Consider the following 10,445-nt stretch of genomic DNA (forward strand, 5'->3'; position numbering starts at 1 on the left):
TCCGAGATGTCTCCGGTGTTCCCTATCCGCATGTCGTCGTCCTCGACCGATCACCATCGAGTTCCGCCGTCGTGGCTGAGCTCCCAAGGCTATCGATCATCCGCCATCGAAGCCCGCCTTCGTCGAGCTGCTCTGGCCTTCCCCGACATCCCGCGACCCCTCAAACGAGTTTGCCGCCCTCATATGGTCATGGTCTGACGTTAGCCGTCCCGAGCTCGTTGCTGTCGCCATCCCGCTGGAGTCAAGGTAGCCCCGCTCTCCCACCGTTCGATCATAGATGTGTGGCGTAGATTAGATGGTAGATACCCCTTCGCATTGGATGATCTCGACCGTCCGATTGAAATTGTTCATTTGCTTTGCTTAGTGTCTGTTCTTAGTGTTTCTTGTTTACTCGCTTGTAGAGGAGTTTATTTCGGAAGCATTCGAGAACATCCAGGATCAAGACTTCGGGTATTTCGAGCAACTCATCGGAGAAGGCAAGTGTCTTTGAACATTTTGCGCCTACTTTTATAAAGTTTTGTTTTACAAATTGCATGCTCATCAAACATGATATCCCATTGTTAGGGATTACTTGTTTTTCCTTAATCTTCCTTGTAACCGTAGATTGGTTTTCATGTTGGGTAGAATGTGCTTAGTTATGCTTACTCATGGATAGCATAGACAAATTATGTTAATAATGATGAACTTTGGTAAAAGTGCTTAGCCTAAGATAGTAGGTCTGGGCAAGTTGGCATATTGGTTGGCCTGTGAATGTGTTCCAGGCAGAATTGTTGGCTTTCGGATAATTGGTTATTACCCTATTGTTGGGTTGATGGCGGTCTTGCCCAGACCATGTTAAGGACCGGTTCGTGGAGCGACCACCCATGAAAACAGTACAACTACAAGCCTAGTATGGGACGGGCCTAGCTTAGTAATTCACTTTTCTCTCAGCATTGTGAAGATCATTTGGTGGTACGGGATGGAAAGGTGTACTTCCTGGAATCGTAAGGCGCAAGAGGGGGCTTTTGGGGTGGAGGGTGTACTCTACTTATGTATGGCGGTGAAACCTCAGCGGGTCAACACGCGCTGAGAGAGGCATTGGAAAGGCTTTGCAGTGGAATCCTGGTTGCACACCTCGGAAGTGTGTAAGTGTTTGATCAACATGGGCAAAAAGGAGGACACATCTTGTGGGTAAAGTGTACGACCTCTGCAGAGTGAAAACTGATATATCAGTCGTGCTCATGGTCATGAGCGGCATGGACTCCTCACATGATTAGTCGGGTGTTTCTCGGGTTGGTTTTGGGTTGGATGGGGTGGATCACAGTGGTGAGAACTGTGATTCCATTTAGCTTTGTTTAGAGGTGGTTGGAACCTCGGTTATGGAGCAAGGTGGTTGGAACCTTGGCTCTTGTCTTAGAGAAATCATTCATATAGAAGTAGTTTGCCTTTATAACTGTTTTACTAATAAAATAGCGTTTATGCCAACAAACCTTTGAGTTATGCCTATCTTGACTTTTGGCCCACATGTCATAATTTTCCCACACTTGCTGAGTATTCTATATACTCACGCTTGCTCTCTCCTCTATAATCTTGTTGCTGCTCAGAAGGTGAAGACTATGAGGACTTCCCAGAAGATGGAGCTGAGTTCTAGGCAGACGGCTTTTCGGTCGACTACGTGTGGAGTTGGGCATCGTGCTAAGCTTATTTTCCGCTGCTTTGTAATCTTCTTTTAGACCCTTGGGTTATTGATGTAATAAAGTACATTGTAATAATGGATATTGTGTCTGCTACTCACTTATGGTGTCACTACGTGTATGTAACTTAATCCTGGCATACATGTAGTTTACATTCAGTTTGGTCTTAAAATTGGGTGTGATAATTTCCGCACCATTGAGGACATCTTGGGCGACGCCACGCCACGTGGGCAGGTGGCCCGAGAACACGATGAGCACGAGATGCACTTGGTGAGTGCAAAGAAGTCAACCACCTTCGTCAAGGATAAGTGTGAGCTGTGCTGGCATCACGCGATTGTGGAGGAGATGTGGTCGATCGAGGACAATGAGACGTGGGAGCTTGTTGATCCGCCGATTGGACGCCGACCAATCAAGTTGAAGTGGGTGTTCAAGGCGAAGCGCAATGAGAACGATGAGCTCTTAAAGCACAGGGCGTGACTCGTGGTGAAAGGCTACGTTTAACGTGAGGGTGTCGACTTTGAAGAATTGTTCACACTCGTCACACGGATGGAATCGGTACACGCAGTATTGGCACGAGCGGCGCACGAGGACTGGTATGTCCACCACATGGATGTGAAGTTCACATTCCTGAATGGGGAGCTCGCTGAGGAGGTATACGTGCAACAGCCACCAGATTTCATTGTTGAGCATCAAGAACACAAGGTGTCACGGCTGCGAAAGGTATTGTATGGGCTACGTCAGGCACCTCGTGCCTGGAACACCAAGCTGGATGCAAGCCTTGTCTCACTGGGCTTCATTAAGTGTGCTAACAAGCATGCTCTATACACATGTCATGCAGGACTGGATCTATTGATCGTCGACGTGTACGTTGATGATTTGATCATCACTGGGTCAAGTCATGGTAACATTGATAAGTTCAAGCACGAGATGACATTAATGTTCCACATGAGTTACCTTAGGCTGCTCACTTACTACCTCAGGATTGAGGTGAGTTAAGGTGAGGGTGGCGTCACGCTCTGCCAGAGCGCTTATGCAAGTAAGCTCTTGGAGAGGAGCAGAATGGAGGGATGAAACCCCTGCCTTACATCGATGGAGGAGCGGTTGAAGCTCTCCAAGGCGAGCACAATACCACTAGTTGACGCGACACACTACTAGAGCATCGTTGGTGGACTGCACTATCTGGTGCACACACGGTCGGACATCACGTTCGCCATGGGGTATGTCAGTTGGTACATGGAGGATCTGCGGGAAGATCACTATACAACAATCAAGCATCTCCTCCGCTACATGGCTGGTACTCACAGCTACGACGTTGTTTATAAGAAGGATGAAGGAGCCACACTAGCGCTGACATGGTACAACAATAGTGACATGGCGGGCGACCTTGATGGCCAAAAGAGCACGATCGACATTCTCTTCCTCCTCGGCCAAAGTCCCATCTTCTGGCAATCACAAAAGTAGAAAGTGGTCGTACTCTCCACATGTGAAGCAGAGTACATAGCTACGGTTATGGCGGCTTGCCAGGGAGTTTGGCTTGCTCGGTTGCTGCACGAGCCCACCACCAAAGAACTCCGAGCACCGACATTGATGGTGGATAACAAGTCTGCCATCTCACTCAACAAGAATCTAGTCCTTCACGACATGAGCAAGCATATTGACACAAGTTATCACTTCATACATGATTGTGTCGATGGAGGATAGATCGACCTCGAATTTGCGGAAATCGGACGGCAACTTGCGGACATCCTTACAAAACCACTCGATCGCGTTTGGTTCCAGAGCTTCGTGCAAGGATTGGCGTAGTCAAAATCAAGAAGGCGCAATAAGATTAGGGGGAGTTTGTTGGAAAATAACTTGTTGCTGTCATTTTTTTTTTTGTGTTTGAGTCAAAGTGAATGTTTTCATGCATGTATGAGACGTACATGATAGATATACGATTAAGATATGGCACAAGACGTGTGTCGTGTTAGTACGACTTTCGTGTCCCATATTAGATGTGATATGCGACACAGTACAAGTTACGGAGCATGAGTGCATGTAAAAATCTAGATGCAGGAATTCGAGTTTATAAATAAGAGAAAAAGAAAATAAAAAATCATAGTGATTAAATGACACAAATATCTCTTACGTGTTCCCGCGATCAGCTTGTGTGAGCTGTCGCTGGCGGTTGTTAAACGATGGTGTGAGTACTCGCGAGTGTTCCAGAGCGCGTCGTGGCGCCACCTCTCCTGCGACGTGTCCGCGGACAGGGGCATAGCCGACTCGCCGTCACCCATGGCCGACGTGTCCGCAGTGCTGCTGCAGCGCTCCTCCTCGCGCGCCCAAGAGTATTTCGGCTCCAACGCACAGCGGCTCGCACAGTTCCACTGCATTCGGAGAGGCGTGCGTCGTGGTGGTGGTGGTGGTGGAGCTGCAGCGGCATCAGCGGGAGGAGAGGCGCGAGAGGGCTGCACGGTATGGCGGGACCAGGGGAGGGGAACAACGGCCGCGTGCCGGTGGGAGGTGATGCTGCGACGGCGGCGGGCGTGGTCACCGGCGGCGTGGAGGACGCCTACGGCGAGGACCGGGCCACCGAGGGCCAGCCCGTCACGCCGTGGGCTGTCTGCATCGCCAGGTATATACGGTTTTTTTCTGTTCCTCCTGGTGTTTTGGTCAGGTGTCATTTGGTTCTACTACAAGGGAAAATTCCGGACATGCGGAGAGTAGTAAAAAAAATAATAGGTAGATAAGAGAATCAATAGATAGATGATTATCCTATGATAACCGTATGTCCACATTTCACCGAGTTGCCTTTCCCGATTCTACCATCAAGGTATGTCTCAGCTGAAGTTGAGACATTCCTTTATTTGTATCCATTTCAACATGTCATAAGAAAATCATGGACTTGACGAACTCTAACTGGTATTCTGATTTTTCTTTTGCTTTTCCTGAACACTTGTTATCACTTCGAGATTTTTGACGTTCTTTCATTACCGGGGTTTCAGTGGTCACTCCCTACTGAGGGATCCGAGGCACAACAAAGGGCTCTCGTTCACGGAGAAAGAGCGGGACGCGCACTACCTACGAGGATTGCTGCCTCCGGTCGTGCTGTCTCAGGATCTCCAAGTCTGCTTCTTTCACCACCTTTTATATGCCTTTTGCAGTAGAAGTTTTCGCTGAAGCGTGCGCGTGCAATCTCTTGCAGGAGAAGAAGCTGCTGCAGAATGTTCGGCAGTTCCAGGTCCCGTTGCAACGCTACATGGCCCTAATGGACCTTCAGGTAAGCTCTTCACCTTCTCCAAAGGAAAATTTGGATGCACAATATTAGTTGAAGCCAAATGATTATTTCAGTCGTTTGTTGTCTTCTACTGGTGAATGATGTATGCGTTTTCCAGGAGAGAAATGATAGGCTTTTCTACAAGCTCCTGATCGACAATGTCGAGGAACTGCTTCCTGTCGTGTATACACCAACTGTAGGGGAGGCTTGCCAGAAGTATGGGTCGATCTTCAGACGACCGCAGGGTTTATATATCAGCCTCAAAGAGAAGTACGTTTTTCCCCTCCATCCCTTCACAGTTCACACAGTAGTTGCTTGTCTCTGATAAGAGTTTTAAGGATTAATGGTGCTTATGAGGTGCTTTTCATGCTAGGGGGAAGATACTGGAGGTACTGAGGAATTGGCCAGAGAAGAGTATACAGGTTATTGTCGTCACCGATGGTGAGCGCATTTTAGGCCTGGGGGATCTTGGCTGCCAGGTTAGTTCATTAGCCCTGGCATTTTTTCTTTGTCAGGGGTCATTTGTGCTTCTGGATTTTTGGCCAAGCCCATAGTTTGCTGCTTATCATTTTTGTTTTGTGAAACTCACATGTCTAGGGCATGGGTATTCCTGTGGGGAAGCTTGCATTGTATACTGCTCTCGGAGGTGTCCGGCCATCCGCTGTGAGTACTTTACATGAGAATATAAATTCGCAATCAGCAGTCTGATGTAATGTTTCCCGATTATGTGTCCTAGTGCTTGCCTATCACCATTGATGTGGGAACAAACAATGAAGATTTGCTGAAGGATGAATTCTACACTGGATTGAGGCAAAGAAGAGCAACTGGCCAGGTTCCATGCTTGTTGCAGTGGCTATGCTCGTTCAATTCTTATGAATAATGTTCACCTGTATAATTATGGGTCTTGATTACTTGTCTTCATTAACTGAATTTAGGAATACTCTGAACTTTTGGATGAGTTCATGGCTGCAGTTAGGCAGAACTATGGACAGAAGGTTCTTGTCCAGGTACGGAAAATTGTCGAAAATAAATTATTTGTCTCTGATTGAACTGTCGCATGGCTGCTTTTCTAAAATTTGTTTGACTTTACAGTTTGAGGACTTCGCAAACCACAATGCATTTACACTTCTTGAGAAGTACAGGGCAAACCATCTTGTCTTTAATGACGATATACAGGTAGTCAAATCAGATTTTTTTTCTTGATCTTACTGCTCCTCTTAGCAAGCCGCTGAATTTGTTCCACAGCGGTAGTATATTTAAACTTTGATATTTACAGGGAACTGCAGCGGTAGTACTTGCAGGGCTTATGGCTGCTCTGAAGTCTGTTGGTGGGACTCTGTCTGACCACACATTCTTGTTCTTTGGTGCGGGAGAGGTAGTTTGACCTTTGCAATAATTGGGTGGATTCTACTACTTACTATTACTTTAGATCGCTTCAACATGTCTGAGCATCCATGAAGACTACATCGCATATTGATTGTTTGCTTTTACATTCCCGTGAAACTTGATAATCAAAGGAAAATTGTTAGGGATTAAAAGGACAGGGATAGTTGAAGGACTGACACTACCAGTTCCAGTTGGTTCTTTCAAATATAGTCATGTCCGTCCTAATGATTATCTTCGTTGTCTCGGGAATAAGACTGTATCAGAACTTTTCTTTTACTTGCTGGTTTACATTCCAAAATAATGGTTTTGCTTATCTCAAGATTTGTCAATAATTTGAAGAACATAACTACATAACTAACATTAGTGTTGAATTAACTCTGATTTGTCACAGATAATAATCTCCGTGCCGTTGACTTTTCTGTTTGATAAAGACTGCAAGTTAAAGACCCAACTATCTGTTTTTTCAGGCTGGTACAGGCATTGCTGAACTAGTTGCTTTGGAGATATCCCGACAGGTAGTAGCTTGTTAAGTTCGCCTAACTGGGAGAATATGCTGATGACCCTAGTGATGTTTTGTTTCAGTCGAAGGTTTCAGTAGACGAGGCTCGCAAAAAGATCTGGCTTGTTGATTCAAAGGTTAACATTTCAGTGTTTCCTTCCTGCATCATATTTTTTATGACAGTTGCAAAGAGGTTCTCCGTGCGTTGCAGGGATTAGTTGTGAGGTCACGTGAAGAGACTCTTCAGCCATTTAAGAAGCGATACGCACATGAGCATGAACCTGTCAAAGATGTGTTAGGTGCTGTTAAGGTGAAAGGCTAAACCGAAGGGGGTACAGATAATCTTCCACTGTGGATTTTTCATGGTTGATATACTGTTTTCCGTTCTTTCAGGCTATCAGACCAACTGTACTAATAGGATCATCTGGTGTGGGTCAAAGTTTCACAAAAGAGGTGGTTGAGGCTGTGTCTTGGGTTAATGAGGTAACTCTTGACATCACTGCCCTGTCTAGATAGTTGTTTTCTTATTCGGTCTAGTACTTAGAATTATCTCCAATGAAATGCAGAGACCCATCATCCTTGCTCTATCGAATCCGACATCACAGTCTGAATGTACTGCTGAACAGGCATATTCATGGAGTAAGGTAGCATTCCATGCATAGTTTTCATGTTTCCATGCTCCAAACTTCTTGCAAATATATCCTATCAGATGATACATATATAACCAGGGCCGTGCGATATTTGGGAGCGGAAGCCCATTTGATCCAGTGAAATATAACGACAAGTTGTTTGTGCCCGCCCAGGTCTGAAAAATTGCCTTGTGCATACGTGAAATTCTCAAGTTTTGACAGGTTTGAACTTGCTTGTGACCTTTTACCTCGAACTGTACCAGGCAAACAATGCATACATTTTCCCTGGGTTTGGTCTAGGTGTGGTGATCTCAGGAGCGATCCGGGTGACAGATGATATGGTCCTTGCTGCTGGTAAACACAATCTGCAAGAGTTCAAGAGGATCATTTCGCTTTTCAACACGCTCTCCTGTTGAACTGTTGTCACTAATTCTGTATCTTTTTTCGCTGGTTCATGTATCGAACAGCTGAAGGACTAGCTAATCAGGTAACCCCAGAGCATATTGACAAAGGCCTGATCTACCCACCCTTTTCCAGCATCAGGAAGATATCAGCCAGCATCGCTGCCCTCGTCGCCGCAAAAGCTTATGATCTAGGTAATTTTTGCTGTTTTTGGTACAGTTTGCTAGGATTGTACAGCACCATGAGACGCCAGTTGCATACCGTTCCGTTCTTCTGCTTTTCTGTGCGCAGGATTGGCTAGTCATCTCCCTCGCCCAAAAGACCTGGTGAAGTACGCTGAGAGCTGCATGTACACCCCTGTTTACAGATCTTACAGATGAAGAGCGATAGCCCTGACATTGGATGAATCATGTACAACTTCACTTGAGGAGAGGAGACCTGGTGTTCATGTCTTTCCTGTAATCGTCGTGTAAAACGTGTGGTAAAGTTTGCTATTGGGGAGCTGATACTGCTTCTTTTGTATTTCCCTATTGTCGTGCAATAAAGTTCATGTGGGTGTAACCGTGTAAGTAAAACATATTGCTACGTAGTATGCGTGACATACTTGCATAGATAATTCAGTTTCGCATAAGGCATAATTCAGTGTTTCATAAATAGAAGTGTATCACCGTTCTCCAATGCAAGTTTTGCGGTTCTTTCGTACAATATCTACTGGGAGTCCTGGACGACGTTTGGTTCACTTATTCACTCTTGAAGTCTCGATGGATACATGGACAATAGTGACACCATTCAACTTCAAGAATTGTAAGAGTTATTTTTTTAAAAAAAACTTAGGGCAGGAGCTTTGCCATTCAATTGAGATTAGAAGAAGAAGAGTACAAAAAGTTTCAAAAGACAAATAGGCCTAGAACATGCCGCAACATCACGAAGAAAAAACTATTAGAGGAGGAGCCAAAAACAGATGTAGACCTAGCAGAACACTACAAGGCGACAAAATCACGAGCTCTTTCCATTGATCAATCTCCTGCGTGGCTTGGTAGGCCACCTCACGTGCAGTATTGGAATTTGCTTAGAAGATCTTTCTGTTTCGCTTTTTTCATATGTTCCATACTGTTTATATGATGGTTCTATTACATTTTTTTTCTTTCGTTAGAACTGTCTCGTTGTATTAGACCAGCATTCATGTATGCTCGTGTAAGAGATCATATTGATGTTTTATACATAGTACAGGTTGTGCCATGTGAGGATGAGATCCCACACCTCCTGGGCAAATGGGCAAAGTAGGCACATAGGAAAGCTTGATTCCTGCACATAGTTGCACAGGGTGCGGGTTTGTTGATGTGGCCATCCACGTTTGGCAAGGTTGTCAGTAGTGAGGATCTTGTCTTGAATTATTGTCTAGGTGAAGAATTTGTACTTATTTTCTGTCTTCGCTCTCCAAATGAGACTCATGTTACAAGGAGAGTAGCATCCTATAAATTGGGTAAGATAGGCATATTTGATGTGTATTGATCGACTCTTGTCCATCTCTAGACACGGAATATGTGACATCCGATAAGAGTTTGTATGACCGAGATATGTGACTAGAGAGAGGTGAATAAGCGTATTATAATTTTTTTGCAAAATAGATGACCTACTTCTTGTCACCCAATGCTCCTAAAAAACGTATAAATAGAAGCATAAATTTTAGAGAGGCAAAGTGAAAAAGAAAGTTCCAAGGCAACATGACGTCACAGATGGAATATGGACTATAGACTTTATTCAAGACCATTTCATGTGTCTTTGTGCACAAAAACTTGAAACTTGAATGAATAACAAAGTAAAAAGACAGTCACCGAAAGAAGCAACTCTCCAAATTGATGTTTTAGAGGCAATGAGATTCAAGACCCTCTTAAATACATGAATATATAAACATTTATGCCTTTAGCAATAAGAAGAATAACTTTCTAAGGTTGAAAAATCGTAGCTCAAAGGTAAAAACAAAAATCAACAAGAAAATCATAATAAAAAAGGAAAACTTGAAAACTTGCAAGGGAAACAATAGAGAGACTAGAAGGAGGGAAATTCAAGCATATGTAAAAACATAAATTTCATTACTCAAAGAGGTCAGCCCTATTTTAAACGGATTATAAGAATTTTTCTCTAAAAATTCTCACATATTACATAGACTAAGCACTCATCTTTCTCTCCTCTAAAACCTAGCACTAGGCTCTCGAATGGGTGGCAAAAGAGGCTCAAGTAGCTGATTTAAACTTTTCTATAGCTCTACCTCTCTATTTATAGTCCTAAAAAACTTAACTCCTAAGTTTCCTAACTTATTACCAAAATACCCCTTTCTTATAGTACACTCCTACATACCATCGAGAGCATTTTAGTCTATTTCTTACTCGGTCCATCGAACGGTTGCGACGTCTTCATGACTTAGCTTTGCCTCGACGCAAGTTTTACGATTGTGCCACATAATCCTTCAATCCTCCCACGATTTTGAGGCCCAACCGTAAAATTCTCTACACACTTCTTAAAGCGTGACTCGTCACTTGCTTACACCTTATGCAAGCGCTCTGATATCAACATGTGTACTCTGTCTTGCGATCCTGACC

At 44.4% G+C, this 10,445-nt stretch overlaps 1 pseudogene; it reads left to right on the forward strand.

The window, feature by feature from the left end:
- Positions 1–3,947: 3,947 nt before the first annotated feature.
- On the forward strand, positions 3,948–8,479 carry LOC133920312 (NADP-dependent malic enzyme-like; annotated as a pseudogene).
- The last annotated feature ends 1,966 nt before the right edge of the window (positions 8,480–10,445 follow it).

The sequence above is a fragment of the Phragmites australis genome, chromosome 1 (genome assembly GCF_958298935.1).
Source record: "Phragmites australis chromosome 1, lpPhrAust1.1, whole genome shotgun sequence".
In the NCBI taxonomy this organism is placed as follows: domain Eukaryota; kingdom Viridiplantae; phylum Streptophyta; class Magnoliopsida; order Poales; family Poaceae; genus Phragmites; species Phragmites australis.